Genomic DNA, 16,802 nt, shown 5'->3' with positions numbered 1-16,802 from the left:
TTATTAATTAAATAAAAGCGGTAGTAATTCGAAAAGAAACTTCTTTAAAAGAACTTTTAAAAACTTAATTGCCTAGTGTATTAAATTTTATTATTTCCTTCCCAAAACCATTTATTATAACGACCTCCCTACCAGGTTTTTGAAACATATAGACGTTTACTTCAAAAAGCCTCGGCCGTTACCGCGCATTATCACAAAATTTTTTGCCAACAAACATACCGTATCATTAGGACTTTATGAACGGGAAAGTTGCTGGAGTAAGAACCATAGGAAATGGTGGCCCCGAAAGCACTTCACCAATAATTCAACTATGATTCTTTAATTTACTGGTGCGGAAATCGTTGAATATGTAGATGTGTTTATTATTTAGCAAAATGGCTGGCAACAACCGAAGCAACATGTGGAAATATTTATGGAAATTCATTGCTTGCGAAAAAACGGATGAAAAAAGCAGGAAAATTAATAGAATAACAATGCTTCAAACTCAAATTATGCCACTAACTTTGGAAGCAACATTTTCCAGTTTGTAATGCGGGTAAGTGTATAAAGTAGCTGCATCCGCTGTTGGTAATTTCATAGTAGCGGAAGTAGGCGCTTAGCGCTAATTGATTGCTAATAGCAAATGGAATGTAAACAGAATGAAGATGTAATATGGTTGAGTGTTGGTGTGTGATTCACATCGTTCCCATCTAAGTGTCGCCTCACAGTAGAGCTTAGTATAAGGTCTTGTTCCATTAAACATTAATAACTAGTTAGTATGACTTGTACGCACAGATGACGTGGGAAAAGTCTGTTAAAATATTTCTATGATAGTTCGAACTGTAAGAGCAAACGTTAGTTTTCTTATTTCTATAATTTTCAGATTTTGTAAATACATTTCATAGAGTATATGTGCTTAAAACTATACTTAAATATCTTATAAGAAAAATATGAAAAGCACATCTGGAGTTCATATTAATAAAAAAATGCTACTATATTATTACTATTAAGTAGCCTAAAGTGTTTGTTTGAAAGTCTCAGGCTAGCGTAGCTACTTAATTACACTATATGTTATCTGTGTAAATGACAGAAAAAAAATAAAGGCAAAATAAAATTAAAAAAATTTGACATATTACATTCCTCGTGATTTCATCATATCTATGAGTGTATTGTATGTGGAACATGGCGTATTAGTAACTTTTTTCATTAATTAAATTTTATTATTTCCTTCCCAAAACCATTTATTATAACGACCTCCCTACCAGTTTTTTGATACATTTAGACTTCAAAGAGCCTCGGCCGTTACCGCGCATTATCACAAAATTGTTTGCCAACAAACATACCGTATCATTAGGACTTTATGAACAGGAAAGTTGCTGGAGTAAGAACCATAGGTAATGGTGGCCTCGAAAGCACTTCACCAATAATTCAAATATGATTCTTTAATTTACTGGTGCGGAAAACGTTGAGTATGTAGATGCGTCTATTATTTAGCAAAATGGCTGGCATCCATATCCCATATCAGGAAAACATTTATATAGCTTTTAAAACTTGGAAATATTTCGATTTTACTTGCTTTCAGTAACAGTTTCTAAGCCGATACGCAGCACGAGTTTATTCAAGAAAAAATTAAGAACATAGCTGTTTTAATTGGTCATTTTGTCTGTATTAGCCGCTAGGGTTAGGCGTGTTTTATGAGCTTGGTGAATTTGGGTGGTTAAATAACACTTCTATATACGCCAGAAATGGCACCGTGTTTCTTCATTTCCGAAACTAGCATGAATCTTAAAGGATCGTTTAATATTTAAAGCGCATCGCTGAAAGAGCTAAAAGCTATCACAAAAATCGACTTTAAGAAGTGTTTCGACGATTGGAAAAAGCCTGGAACAAGTGTATATTATTGAATGGAGACTATTTTAAAGACAACAACACACCTCATATTCATTTCACACAAAAGTGTTTTTAATTTTAGTATTCGGCGGCGATAATCTTCTCCACAGTCAATTCTCTTTGACCATACAGTTTAGTTCACCTGCAATGGTTTGTATTCTAAATATTTTTTGTTTTGTATATTTCATACTTTGAAAGTTTTCAACTTTTCCACCTCCGCTATTATCTGTTGTTGTTAGAGCTTACGTGTATTCTACTGGTGGTTTAATCTTTTCAGTGTCTGCGGACTTGAGTGGAATACTTGAGGCTGCTATGCCTTTTAATCAAAGCTTAATTAACTTCAAATTAGGAACGGAAATTTATGCCTTTCAACAATGAGCCCCATACATAAAGACACAAAAAAGTTCGAAAGAGAATGAGGGAGACCACATCAAGAACGAGTTTTCTTTGACCACAAAGTTTTCATTTGAAGAGATGACCACAAGAAATCCACAAAAATAAATGAAAAGAGAGTAAGGATAAGACATAAACGTGAAAGCCTTCTTAAAAGAAATTATGGTTATTATATTAAATGACGTTGAATGATAAGCAGACTGTTGCTAATGACCTGAATATCCACCGCTTATATGCATTATATATATATATATTATATGAAATCTGCTGACCTTGTACTGTCAGTACAAACTATTATTGCGCCTTATGCATATATACTAGTATATTTATGCATATAAAGTGTAAACCCACCTGCTAGTGGGGTGTATCAAGCTTGTTTTTCTATTGGATTTTATTTTTGTTATTTTGGCAGTGCAAAAGCTAATGTAAAGCTTTTGCTACGTGCACTCGACTCAATGCACCGGAAAATTTTGAACAAAAGCTACAGGCATCGATTGTGACATCGTAGCGCACATATGCATAGCTAAATGCAAGTAGCAAAAGTAAATATGGAAATGGAAAAATGAGTTTCAGATATTTGGAGTGAGCAACGCTTGTCTACTTAGCACATACCAGAGTACGCATTATAATATCAATTATGTTATTGTATAAGTTAAATAAAACTACTTTAAAATATACTTTAAAATATTGTTATTAATTATTGTTATTATTAGTCACATATTCATAGAATTATCAAAACAATAATTTTTTATGAAAAATTGAAATTTAATATTTAATATTATATACAAGTATTATTTGAAATTTGTTTTTTTTTAAATAGTTTTACTAAAAAGTTTCAAAAATATATTAAATTCCGTAATTAGTAAATATAATGAACTTTTATACTAATAAATCAGAATTTATTTTTACAAAAATTAGTTTTATTCAAATCAAGAAGAAACGTTAAATTCGGTTGCATCGAAGGTATAGTAGCCTTTACAAATTCAACAGATTCACTTTTAGAGATATCGATCTGAAATTTTGCTCATTTCTCGGGACGACCGATAGCATTAAGCTGCCATACAAACTAGTCGATCAAAATCAAGTCAATTTAGCAATGTGCGTCTGTCAGTCCGTACGTCTGTATATATACGAACTAGTACCTCAGTTTTTGGGATATCTCATGTGAATTTTGCACTCATCATTTTCTCACAAAGGAGCTGCTCGTTTGTCGGAACGGCCGATATCTGCCATACAATCTGAGCGATCAAAATCAAGCTCTTTCAGTATTCTTTTGCATTCGTTTATTGCCACACGTAACGTGTACGTACGTATGCATATTGTACGGCATGTACACAGTTAATTTGAGTCTGGTCCATGAGCGCTCAATTTCGTAAAGGAGATAATCAATAAATGTGAATCGAAATAAAATCGATATCGATGAATATATCATAAAACAAGTAAGGAAGGGCTAAGTTCGGATGTAACCGAACATTTTATACTCTCGCAAAGGTTGTAGTCCGATTTTGCCCATTTTCGCACTATAATATAGAGCCAAAAAGATTCGACATGATCAGCAAGAGTCAAAATGACAGCACTCTATTACACTACCGCCTAGAACTTGCAACAATGCAAGAAATGCAATAAACATGTATATAGGTATATGCATAAAATGCTTTGGTTTTTGGCAACTGGGTTTGCTTCAGTTTGTGTTGGTCGCTATAATAACTACAAATCTGCAGGCTCCGATACCCGAAATTACCAGCAGTACGCAGCTGCAAACGCTGTGGAAAAAGCAAATGTGAAAATCAAGCAGTAAATTTTTAATACTGATAAGCAAGCGCTCACTGGCCTTGGAACCTATTAAATTAAAGTCCGTTTGGGATCTTACCACAGGGGAGGCAATATATATGGGAAGAATGGAAAATGAGTGGCCGTAAAGAAAACAAGTTTCAAAGAAAAATATTCCTTTTTTAAAGCGCTGCTACCTTACGCTTACATGAAGTGAGCAGTGAATATATAAGAATCAGAATAACGAGGCATTTCGCCTACACGCACACTCTTAGACAGCGAACAGGCACGCTCAGGCCCGAAATACATTGCGCCTAAAAGCAGACATCATATCCAAGAAGTAGCAATAAAGCAATTGTGCTTTTGGCTGGATTGTTTGGCAAGCCTACATTTCAATTCGCTCCCTCAATAACCCATTAGTCTAACGAGACCTACGAGCGACTGCAGCTACAAGCCGTCTAATTCAACTGCTTGCCACACGAAGACTTTGCAAGTCGTATGCAGACAGACGAAAATCTATTCTGCTAAGGTATTTACGTTAAGCGTAATTTTTTGTTCGTCTTGTTTCCTCGAATGTTGCGTGCAAATATTTAACAACAAATCGCTAACCGCTCTCTGTACACCACCGAACTATTTTCGAGGATCACATGCAACTCAATGGTGGGTGCAAATGCCTCGAAGCGCACAATCGCAGCCACATGGTGCATGCCACTTACTTTGCCTGGCGGCGTTGACTGCGTATCACACCCTTCAGATGGCTGTGGCATGCAACAAATATAAACCAACGGCGGTGACGGCATGCCACATACAAATCCAAAATGTATGTGGGCGTATATGTAACCACACTTAACAGCTGAGCAGCAACTGCGGAGTTTGGGGCAGAAGCTACTAGGACTACCACTGGGCATTAGTTCGGGTACAGTTAGAGTTGCGTGTGTTTGCCTTAATATTATCATCAATGGCATTGTGCATAATGACGTAATACAAGGGTGTCGACAGAGCAATTTCATCGTGTGGGGTGTTAAAAGTTGCATTCATGAATGCTAAAATCGCCGAAGTGGCAATAAGCAAGCATTCAAATATTAATCGATGTGTGAAAGCAAGGACGTCGCAATGGATAAAAGACAGCAAAACAAACAACAACAAATTCAAAGGAGAGAAGGAGTTAATTTGTGAAAATCCTGAATTCTTTCCTATCCGTTTGTGAATCTTGATCTTTTGGTTTGCTATTGCAAATTGTACTCCGTGATTCATTGTGGCAGCAATTCATACTCTGGTACTTTAGATAAGCTCAGTGTTTAGAAGGCAAGATTAATATATTAGTTTTTTGTTTATAATTTATGAAGGAATATTGCTATTTACTATTAGTACAGAAATTTGTTTATACTGAAAAATATTTACCCGTAAGAAGTAAACTATTCAAAAATCTTTTGTAGTAGCAGTAAACTACATTTAATGAAAAGGTGGAAATTGTAAAATTTGAGATTAGAAGTGTTCAGTCAGTCCACAGCCCTCAAAAAACTATGACAATTTTCTCTGGTGGTATGAAAAATAAGTACAACATCTCTCGCCACACTATGTGTATAAAAAAGTTGTAATGATATTTTGAGACTAATGGGAAGATATGGCTAATCTCAGTTTTTTCAAATAAATGTAATTTTTTATCAAACAAGCTAGCAATATTAACAATAAAATCAAAAAATATTTAATATATTATGTTATTCTGAAGAAAGATGTTTTCACCATTTTATCAATTCAAGAACTTGTTAGACCTTAACAACGTTTTTTTTTAAACCAGCTCAACTCCTTAAAAAAATTTAACCAGAAGGCTTCAAAACTCCAAGGTAGAATACCACATTAACGTTTTGGTCGGGCGGAACAAATTCTTTGTGGACAATACCCTTGGAATCATAAAAACAAATCAGCATTGTCTTCACATTTGACTTCTCCAGGCGCGATTTTTTGGGTTTCGGCTCGTCCGGCGCCTTCTATTCAGCACTCTGGCGTTTCGTTTCGGGATCATATTGATTATTATATTATATAGTATATTACAAAACACCTTCAACCATCTCATTCATCTATAACCGGTATTTAGAAATATCAAGGAGAACGCAATAACCTATAAATAGTAGACTCTTGATGTCATTTACAGTGAAATCTCAGTCAGTATAGTAATTATCGGCCTTCGACTAATTTAAAATAGTTTATTCCAAAATATCTGACAGTTCCTCTAACTGGTCGCAATCAAGCAATTTCGTATGTAATTTTTCTCAAGCGGTGAAGATGTCGACAAAGTATTTAACTACGAAAACGATTCTTAAATGACCGTTATAAAGGCTCGAAGTCTCGGCCTTTTTCTTTATAGCTGACATGTTGTTCTGAATAAAAAAGTAACAAAATGACTCACAGCAGATATTCTTTCTAACTCAGAAGCATCCAAAATTTTATAAATGATTATAAGTTCGCTTGTTATATATTTATGTGATATTTTATACTTTATTAGATTGAGTTAAACTGGCATCACACTTCGTAACTTTAATTCAATTTAACTTTTGTATATCGAGGTCTTATATTAAAACCACATCTTCATTTACCTACACCGATCTCCAATGTTGTTCTCTCGTTGCATAATCATTGTCGCTTTATTTATATTTCTCTCTGATTTTTTCGCACAGACACTTTACACTTAATGTCCATAGCTTGGTTTGAGGTTCTGTTTTTATTTGAACTCTGTTCTGTGATCAATAAACGGGCATAAAGATTTATACCAGTTGCCTGATCGATTCGCTACCCTTCAAATCGAAGAGAAATAAATATATGTATACATTTTTGTTGTCCTGCTATCCCTGACTTTTCACGCCCATTTACCAAAAGCCTACCACTGTCGGTGCTGTTGGTGCTGTTTCTATTTTTGTTGTCGTTGGCGTTTTTAATGAATCCCTGTAGCGGAAGCATTTAACAATTTTTCAAGTACCCCAGCTCGATTGCTATAGAGAGCGGTAAGTGAAAAGGAAGAATGACTCAAAAAATGTTGGAAAGTAAGTGCCGAAGCGTTTGCTCCCAAAGCTGCTTTAATGCACCACCAAGCAACAAAGGGATGATTTTTGAAATTTCTCCAACTATCGCGCCATTTTCTCTTTCGCTTTCGCTTTCGCTTTCACTCTTACTTTTAATTTCATTTCAGCTGGGCTTTCCCGCATTGACTAACTTTTGCAGTTCTCTATCCAAATGGCTTTTTACGCCACAATTGTGTGTCATTTCTTTATGAAAAATGCTGGGAAATATTACACTTTTGCTCAATCGAATTTGGTATTACGCGCACATCTCTATAATTAAAAGTGGGTATGTGATTGTTATTGTAAGCTTTGCGAGCTTAACTTATCAGTTGTGTAACCTTTATCTATTTATTTAAAAATTGTTAAAATTATATCGAAAGTTCCATATTTAAATAATCTTCCCATGAGTTCGAGGAGGCAATTAGCAGAACTAGTCCCTTTTCTAAAGTTTAAGGTTATTTACTGTAGTAGTGATTGTGAACGAATCGAAACAACCAACTTAGTATGACATTTTTCTTTGTTCTTTCATTTCCTTGTTTTCAAAAATAAGCAAGATACACAAAATTTTCTTACCAACAACTCTCTGATTTAGCTATCTAGAGTTAAAACGTTTAAATTGTCTATTCCAAGCCCGATTGTAAAAGATTTTTTGCCATATTTGCCAACAGTGGAGACATCGGCATTGGTCCAGCGGTACTCTTCGCTGAAAAAATTATGTGATTATCACATGTTTACCAAAAGTTTTGTGATCGTTCGAAAATTTGGTGATAAAAGTTAAGATTATATTTTTGCATCTCTGCTCTAGTTGTAATATTAATTTGTATGTGGAGTCATCAGAGAAGGCTAAGATTGTTTTTGGCTAAGCCATAAATCACAAAAATTACAGAAGTGCAGAAATTCGCTTGCCTAAATACACGGTTATTTTCAAATAATAATAATAAGCAAATTAATTTAACTCACTGATCTTTCACATAACAGTTTCCGAAATGGAATTAAACGCAACAGCAAAACTATGTCATTAATTAAGATCTTTTTTTCGTGTTTATCAACAATATTTTTACTTTACAAAAACACAACCGCATACAAACGCACTTTTGTATAGAATGGCTTCAGTTTAACATAAGAAACTATGTAAGTACATATATATTATATAAGTAGCTATACTATAAAATATATATATTGTAAAATTTAATTGTATATATGTATGTGCAGCTCAGACGTGCTTCTCTACTCCATTTTCATTATTAAACTTTATTACTTTCTTTTTCCTGGCACTTTTTTCTTGCATTTTATATTGCCAATTATTTTCCTCATTATGAACACCCAACATACAACTAGTTACATGCGGGAGCAGGGGAATATGTAATAGACAGAAATGAAATATTTAGAAATAAAGAAGAAAGTATTGCCTTGCCCAAGTGGTGTTGCCGGGCGATAATGTGCTGTTAGCATTTGCAATACATTCGCCTTTCATTTGAGTCCATTGGGAGCTGACTTTGAGTAAGTCGGTGTGGATGTGGCTGAGGACGCTAGCTAAGCTTGTATGGAATGAAAGTGAGCCCAACATGAAATCGTCAAGTGAAATCAACGCCTTAAACAAACAAAACACATATATATGGTACACACATACAGTTACGCAAAAGACGTCGACACCAGTAGTGGCAAGCAAGCAGTTGAGCAGCAATACAGCCTAACATATCGGCAAATAGAGCCATGCGCATTAAAGGTCATTGTCAAGCACTTCCTGAAAAAATTTTCACACCACAAACAATGCCTGCCAATAAAAACAACTACACTTGCAATAATAATCCTTTGGTGTCGATAGTAATCACTACAAAAACAAACAGCAAAACTTTAATGATAATAATAGTAATTGTAGCAGATAGTGCAAAGAGCTTGACTAACGGTGTCCACGCTTGTTGAGCTCATTTTGCTGCTCAAACAACTGCAATAGCTCATTAAAGCTTCGTTGTTGTTGCCTTTGTGTTGGATTAGTTCTTTTGCGCAATTGGGGGTTTTAAATTTAAAAATATCAGCGTGGGACGAGACACAAACACTCAAAGCTTTCATTTGCTTAATAAAAGAAGCAACTTTGTGCAAGTGTGCTTCTTCTACTGCTGGTAGTAAGGCAGTTTGTAATTAACAGGCTGTGGCATTCGTGCAATCAACTGCACGTAAACGCACTTTTGGGAAGAAGTTTAACATCTCTTTGGGGAGGAGTATATACTACTATTGTGACTCACGCCTATATTTTATAAGATCAGAGGAGTTTTCTTACTCTCTGTAAGTGAACTTAGGACCTCACTTCATATCATGTTTGTATTTAAGACAACATGTAGTAGATATAGATGTAAAGCAACAAGTCTGGTATCTGAGAAGAGCACCTCATCTTAGGCGAGGAAAATGTTGCTATGATAACATTATTTAAAAGAAAACCCAGCATATCTAGGTAGTCAAGAAGAGTTTCATACATATTCTTAAGTATTCCTTTTACAGCATGAAATCGCCCACCCGGGAGCGAAATGAGTAGAAAGTTCTGACAAAAGCTTTCCGCGAGTCCATTATATAGACAGATATCGTATACGTATGCTACTACCATTCAATAAAAACGAGCTTCATTCAATTAAAGTGAGAGCAATTTTAGTTCCACTTGTTTCTATTTATGATATTGCATTTACATAACGTAATCCATGCTGCCTTGTATTTAATCACGCTTGCTTTTAAGGCAAAATAATTGTTCTTCCGCCGCGCATTTCACGAAGCACCGCAAATGCATTAAAATCTAAATTGAATAGATCTCGTAAAGCTTAAAAGGAACATAAGACAACAACAATCACAACTTATGTGACAACAGCAACGCCTTTCGCAGATAGGACAAAAGCAAAAAAAAAATAAAGAAAGAAACTGACTTGGCAAACCTTACGTTTTAATTAAAAACGCTGAAAAACAAAAGTAATAAAAAGGACTGAGTAGTTAGGAGAGATGGCAATGACATACATTTTTTCGCTGCTTTTTCTCGCACGTAAAAAACATTCTGCAGCACGCAGCTAGCGTTCTAGGTTCTTGTATGAGGCGAATGGTAACATGACATGCGACACGAGTGTTGATGGCTTGGTGCTGTTTTTGGTTGCAACGCCACAAGAGTGACTCACTACACCAGCGACAATTGATTTTTGCAACTCAAATATACACACATATACAGACGTATATTTGTGTGTGTTTGTTGCTAGTAGCTACATAGATATAACGTTTCAGCAGCATAATGATAATCATGGGTATTAAAACTGACAATAAACTAATTATAAAACAAGTTAGGAAGGGCTAAGTTCGTGTGTAACCGAACATTTTATACTCTCACAATTTGTCAAGCTCAAAGCTGCTGAAATACATTCCGGTGTTGCAAAACTTTATTCTCCCAGAATTTCAATAATATTTATATCAATCAATTGCGGGCTGGGAGCTGTTGGTCTCCGCGTATTTATTCTTTGCCGTTATCCTTACGTTTATTGCTAAAAATATATGTAAGTGAAATTCTTTCTGATAAACTTTTTCTGTATGTATTAAAAATTAACGTTTTCGCGAGATCATTAATTAAACCTGGAGAGACTTATCTTCAGTTTTCTTGTCTGATTGTCATACATATATTGTTGGTTTCAACTTAATTTGAAACCAATAAAACTAAAGTATAATTATGAATTGCTGATCATTTTAAACTGAAGCAGAAATTTTCCTTAAAACCAAATTTGTAGAACTTAAAAACACATCGCCTACGGAGCTCTAATTAAATTATGGAATTTAAACATATGTCATAAAATAATGCCAATGCTGAGATTCAAATATACTAAAAGCCAATAAATAATCTGATGATATGAATCAGAAATATGATAAATAAAACTCATTTGAAATCGTTTTGCTTTCTCACATATGTATTGTATATACCTAAATTCATAAATATATATTTGCATGCGATTGCATATTTTGTAAATGAATGCAATTCTGTGTATTTCATATATGTATGTATATAGCTCTGTGGTTAACTAGTATCAAATTTCGCTCGACTGACTGAATGTTGCGATACGCACACATTAACACAAGCAGCATTGCAACTGTTTACAATATGAAATATTTACACATTATATACATACGTATAAACTTTTCAACTTTGCATAATTAATATCAATTAAACCGAGCAACAGCTACGGCGAATACTGATTTAAAGGTTCTCTGTAATTATAACGGCTTATTGACCATAAATCTTAATATTGGGAATGAAGCTTGATTACTATGTACATTTTTAAGGCAAAAGCAGACAGTAAAAACAATATTGATATTTGTGTTCCAAATAAAATCAGAAGAAATTTATACTTTGGATGCACCAATAATTCGCTATAAATTTTTAATCATACTGTCAGTAAGTTATTTGTCAAAACTAATGTTGTTTCTTTATTGAAGTTTTAAAATGAAAGCAAAAAATAAATAGCCAAGACTTACGTTGGGGCACAACCGAACATTAGTTCAATTTGTTAAATAAATTTTCGACGGTTGCCATCGAAGGTGAAAAGTCATCGTATACAGCATTGGTTTCCACAATATCAGTTTTAAATTTAACTCAATCTACTTAGAGAAATCAGCTTATTTATCTCGTTAGTACTGGATTAGTTATGTATCCATATTAAACATCTCTTAGTTTATTGAGACATCTCGTTAACTAACCAAGATAAAAGCAGTCGAGGAGTCTACCAAGATGTTCATTATATGATATATAAAAAATGATATAGAGAGATTTAATACATTTTTGGTACAGACGTGGTCTATCAGAAAATTAAGTATTCTTTTTTGTAAATCGCTAGAATGCTATCCTCACTGGATTTCGTTAACATCTCTGACATATAGAACGATGTATTAAGTGTAATGTAAATATGATCAATATGTAAGACACAGGAAGGCTGGATATGTTCACATTTTGTATTTGGAGGCGCTGGTAAAGTACGGATGAAGGCCTTAGTAAAGTACGCATGGATTTAAACTATTTGCAGAGGAATTCGCACCAAGAAACCCACTTGTGCTATATTTTATTTTTATGCCTTTATTGATGATTGAGTTAAAAGTAAATTGAAGTAGTACTGAGGAGCACTAGAAAGCCGTCTATATACATATATATTACTGATTCTATCAAACATTTCGTATCCGGAAATACGTTAATTTAAATTTGTATTATTTACTTGGCCTAAGGTAAACCAAATTCGCTTACATTGGCCAACAATTTGATTACTAAGATAGTTTTTTGCCGTGGCGTATTATTAATGTAGGGAGATGTGAAATTTGTCCTTCTAGGTGCCTACCTTAAATTAAAAAAATTTCTATCCAAAAAGGAGAAAGTTATCCAACAGGGGAACCAGCATTAAGCTAGCTTATAAATGAAGTCTATCTTCTTTCTTTCTACACATGTTAATTTGATTGCAGGTATTTTTCTTATCTTCTCCTGTTATCCACAGTTTTTTCTCTGTATATAATATAATATATACGAAGTTTGTGTTATGACATTGTCATTTTTGCTACTATCAGCTCTAAGATAATAACCTAATCTTAGCAATTTTATTGCTTAACTATTGTTTATTATACTATTTATAGTTTTAACCACAAACAAAATCTGTGAATCTATTTAACACTGTTGACCCCTAGTGGCCTAAAATGCGCACTCGTTTTCCTAGAAATATGAGTTGCTCAACTGTGAAGGCGTATTGGTTTTGCTGATCGTTGTTAGAAAATCAAGCGAAATCTAATTAAATACTATCGACAGTTGTTAACATAAGTCTTTATAGAAATATTCTTGCGTGTGTAGCGAATACAGAACATTATACCAACATACGAATATTCGTATTTAATTATGCGCGTATATGTGCTAATGTATGTATGTATGTGATTTGGTTTGCTGAGGTGCGTGTAAAAAGCATACTTATCGCTGCTAATGGTTTTAATCACTAAATCCACGTGACCAGCAAGTAATTCATTGGAGTGCAACCTTCTAGTTGGTTGTGTTGCTTTTCAATCTCTTCCACGCATGCAAATCACTTGCCAGTTTATGAGACAGATGGCGTGTTTGTTTTTTGATCACAGTAATTAAGTCACTTTGCTCACCGAAGCTCATCACCGTTGTCTATTGCTTGCGTTGCGTTGCTATTATAAATATTGATGACACACGCGCACAAGCAAAGTATGTTGATTTCAATGTGTAACAACAAAATGATTAGTTTTTAACATGACTTCTGTAATATTTAAAAAGATAATCTTTTGCATTAGGACATCGATAAATATAATTTATGAATTATAACATACCATGACCATAAGTACTTATCACCTATCGCAAGAGAATTTTACTGACGTGTAGTATATTTTCGTAGAAAGTTAGACGTGGTCGTGTGTGGAAGGGGGAATGTGAGAAGATCTAAATAATGAAATAAATTATGCGGTTTCAAGTGGTATATACTTGTACATATTAATCATTCAAAGAACAAATTTAGTACTATTATTAATATATGTTTTTACAATCTATGAACAAACACACGCTTAAAAATCAAATGCTGTCATCATATGATTTGAATTTGATCATTTGACTCTGAAAAATCTACCATGACTTATCAGTGAGAAACCAGCATAGGGAAATTCATTAGCAATAGTCTAACAGGTGGTACGATATCGGACATTCTTCACACTAAACTGCGCTAAGAGAATGGACATTAAAGTACATTTTTATGAGTTGGTAATTTATTTGACACACAATTATTAAATATATGCAATAAATATTGACACCTATGAGGATTTGAAAACTCACTTTCAAACTAAGCAGTGAAACTATCAATTTTAAGAATTTATGTTCATTTTTATATATTTTTCAAGTAAATATAACTTTTTTTTAGATTTATCACACAGCACACAATCCACTGGAATTTCATTATGGTGCCGTTATGTGCTACCACATGAACATATGTGATTAGAAATAAATATGTATATGCCATAAAAAATATTGGCATATGCTTATGCTCATATGTATGGGCTAGTACATTCTGTAAAACGCTAATAAACTGCGCGAGTCGCTGAATAATTAAACAGCCAACAAATTTGAAGTCTGGCAATAACACAAGAAGCTGTTGTATGTGTGCTTTTGTGAACATGAAAAATCGAGTGAAATTCTCAGTGAAAATCATTGTTGGCACCAAAAGCAAATAAATGTGCATATAATTTTCCTTTTGTGCGAAATAGGTCCTCAAAGGGTCCTTATGAGTAGCAATAAGTATATGAAAGTGCCGAAGGCCATTGAATTACTCATTCGAAGCAAACACACACGAAAGCAATTCAAAATGCGAGGTCCGACTGAAATTTGGATGAATATAAATTATAGTGATTTAGCAGTTGTGTTTTTATCTGCAAAAGTTTGCCAGTTGCTTAACACATAAGTAAGTTAGATGGAAAATTTTCCTGAGTAACTTTTTTTTACGAATATTTAAGGAGAATATGCTCCAAAAGATACATCGATTTTAAGAATTTCAGTTAGCGCTTTAAAAATATTCTCTAGAAAAAGTTCAAGAAAATTAATAGATATGTCAAGAGGCGTTATTAGGGGTGGTTATTATAGTGTGTTTGTACTCTGGCTACATTTTTACAGGTTTCGCGCTTGATTGTAACATCAAAACCTAGGAGAAAGATACAGAGTAATGTAGTTATTTCCAATTTGCTGGGGATGACGAAGGAAATTGATGTTTGGTTGGCTGTTCGTTAGTCCATCCGTGTACCCATTCTAGCGCTGACTTGAGTTAAAATGTACATATATAATATTTTTTGAAGAGCCTTGCTATTACAGAGGGGCAAAATTGAAAACTGCCACTCCAGTAAAGCAGTTTTATAAAAAACTTGAAGTTCAATAACTTGTTCAATGCTTGGGTACATAACAAAACTCAAATTAAAGTTTGCAAAATAGGCCTGATTCACTAGGTAATGAATATATCTTAAAAATTGCTGTAAATATTATCATCCAACTAGATAGTTAGGAGATTTCACTTCATATTACAGTGCGTAAATGCGAAATAACTAAGTGCAGTTACCAATTATAGGTTACCACAAATGGTCGGGATCGGACCTTACCTTCCCAGCCGCATTTAACCGGATGAGGGCACTGAAACTTTGAATAATATGAAGACGCTTCTCCATTTACGTAGGGAATGCCTGTCTTTTGGCTTAAACTTATATTATCTAAGTTTTCGGCAGGAGTTTATCATAAAGCGATTTCCAGTAGTGAAAATTCCATCTTTATTCTAATGTGAAAGCAAAAAATATAATCGGATCAAAAAATTTATTTACTCAATGATTTACATCCTTCTGCTCTCAATCCGAAATCCCGCGTAGTTGCGCCGCTTTTAAATACAACTTATGGACAACATGAACTCACGAATGCACAAAAGAAAATCCCGATTGGCAGCGACTGACACAAATCGGTAGTTAATACAGTTAATTGCCCTGACATGTCAGCACCGCACAGACACGAACGCCACATAAAACCACCTGCCAACGATGACAACGTAACGGACACATCAACAAGGAACTCTTACTTAAGAATCACATAAAGTAACCATGGCATTTTATCTGTACGAAAGTTGTTCTTGCAGTCAGTGTGGTGCACGCTTTTAGCCGAGTTGATAGATCCGTAGTATTTATGGCGAACTCTATAACGGTATTATTGCCTGTGGTGAAAGATTTCATTCCAATGACTGCTTTCATTTGTGTCATGTGCACCATCAATCGGTGTACTTACTTGTTGTGTCTCCATCTGCTTTGTTGTTGGTTGTATTAAGACTCTATCTGTTGCTTCACATTTGTATTCGCATTGGTTTAGCATTGTTTGTACTGTGGCAAATGACGGTTTAATGCCTCTATAGATATACATACTTTAACGATATTTTGATTGTGATCGTCGTGAAAATGTAAGGATGTACGGAAAGCTTGTATTATAAAATAATTTCTTAATTTTTTATAAATCTTTCTATAAATTTCTTAATGGTAAATTTTGGATTTTATCCTGTTGTGGTTTCTTTTCTTTTGCCTAACTTTAATGCAATTTTTTGACGAATATTTATATACTATATATTACTTTAATAACGGATTTTCTTCCAACAATACTTTAAGATAGTTTTAAGGCCACAAACCTGTTTTGTAGCTTCTTTACCGGCTTAAACGAGTTTATTATTTTGCAGAACTTTTTGAATAAAAGAAGCTTCAAGTGAGACAATATGTAGTATGTTATTGTTACTGTTTTGGTGATTTCTATTAAAGTAAGATATTTGGTTAAATTGAGCTTTTGCAGAGTCAAAGTGATAAAAGTATTAGTATTATTAATAAAATTTCCACAAATTATATTATTTTTACAAAAGATAACTTTTACATCACCATTATCTTATTAGCAGAATGTCATACTCCTTAATCCTGATCTATACTAAAAATACACATAACTTTATACGTACTCATCAAAGATTTGAACTATTAATTTTTACTACATATGTACATACGTCTATATCTATTCCACAGCGGATATGTAGTTGCTTTGATAGAGTATGATTATATCAATTATATGCAGATAAAATCGGTTCGATAGTTTCTCTGTGAAATGACAGTAAAAGCAAAGGTTTATTTTTACTACGCTATTTTGAAAATTTATTTCCGCTT

At 33.9% G+C, this 16,802-nt stretch overlaps 1 long non-coding RNA gene across 1 annotated transcript in view; it reads left to right on the top strand.

The window, feature by feature from the left end:
• Nucleotides 1-16,802, top strand: part of LOC118679840 (uncharacterized) — a 51,725-nt gene continuing 34,923 nt past the window's right edge. The window contains exon 1 of the long non-coding RNA XR_011394961.1: nt 1-535. This is a non-coding gene — a long non-coding RNA (uncharacterized lncRNA). The remainder of the gene's footprint in view (nt 536-16,802) is intronic.

The sequence above is a fragment of the Bactrocera oleae genome, chromosome 2 (genome assembly GCF_042242935.1).
Source record: "Bactrocera oleae isolate idBacOlea1 chromosome 2, idBacOlea1, whole genome shotgun sequence".
In the NCBI taxonomy this organism is placed as follows: Eukaryota; Metazoa; Arthropoda; class Insecta; order Diptera; family Tephritidae; genus Bactrocera; species Bactrocera oleae.
The sequence above is the reverse complement of the archived record's forward strand: the minus strand, read 5'-3'. Positions and strand labels throughout refer to the sequence as shown.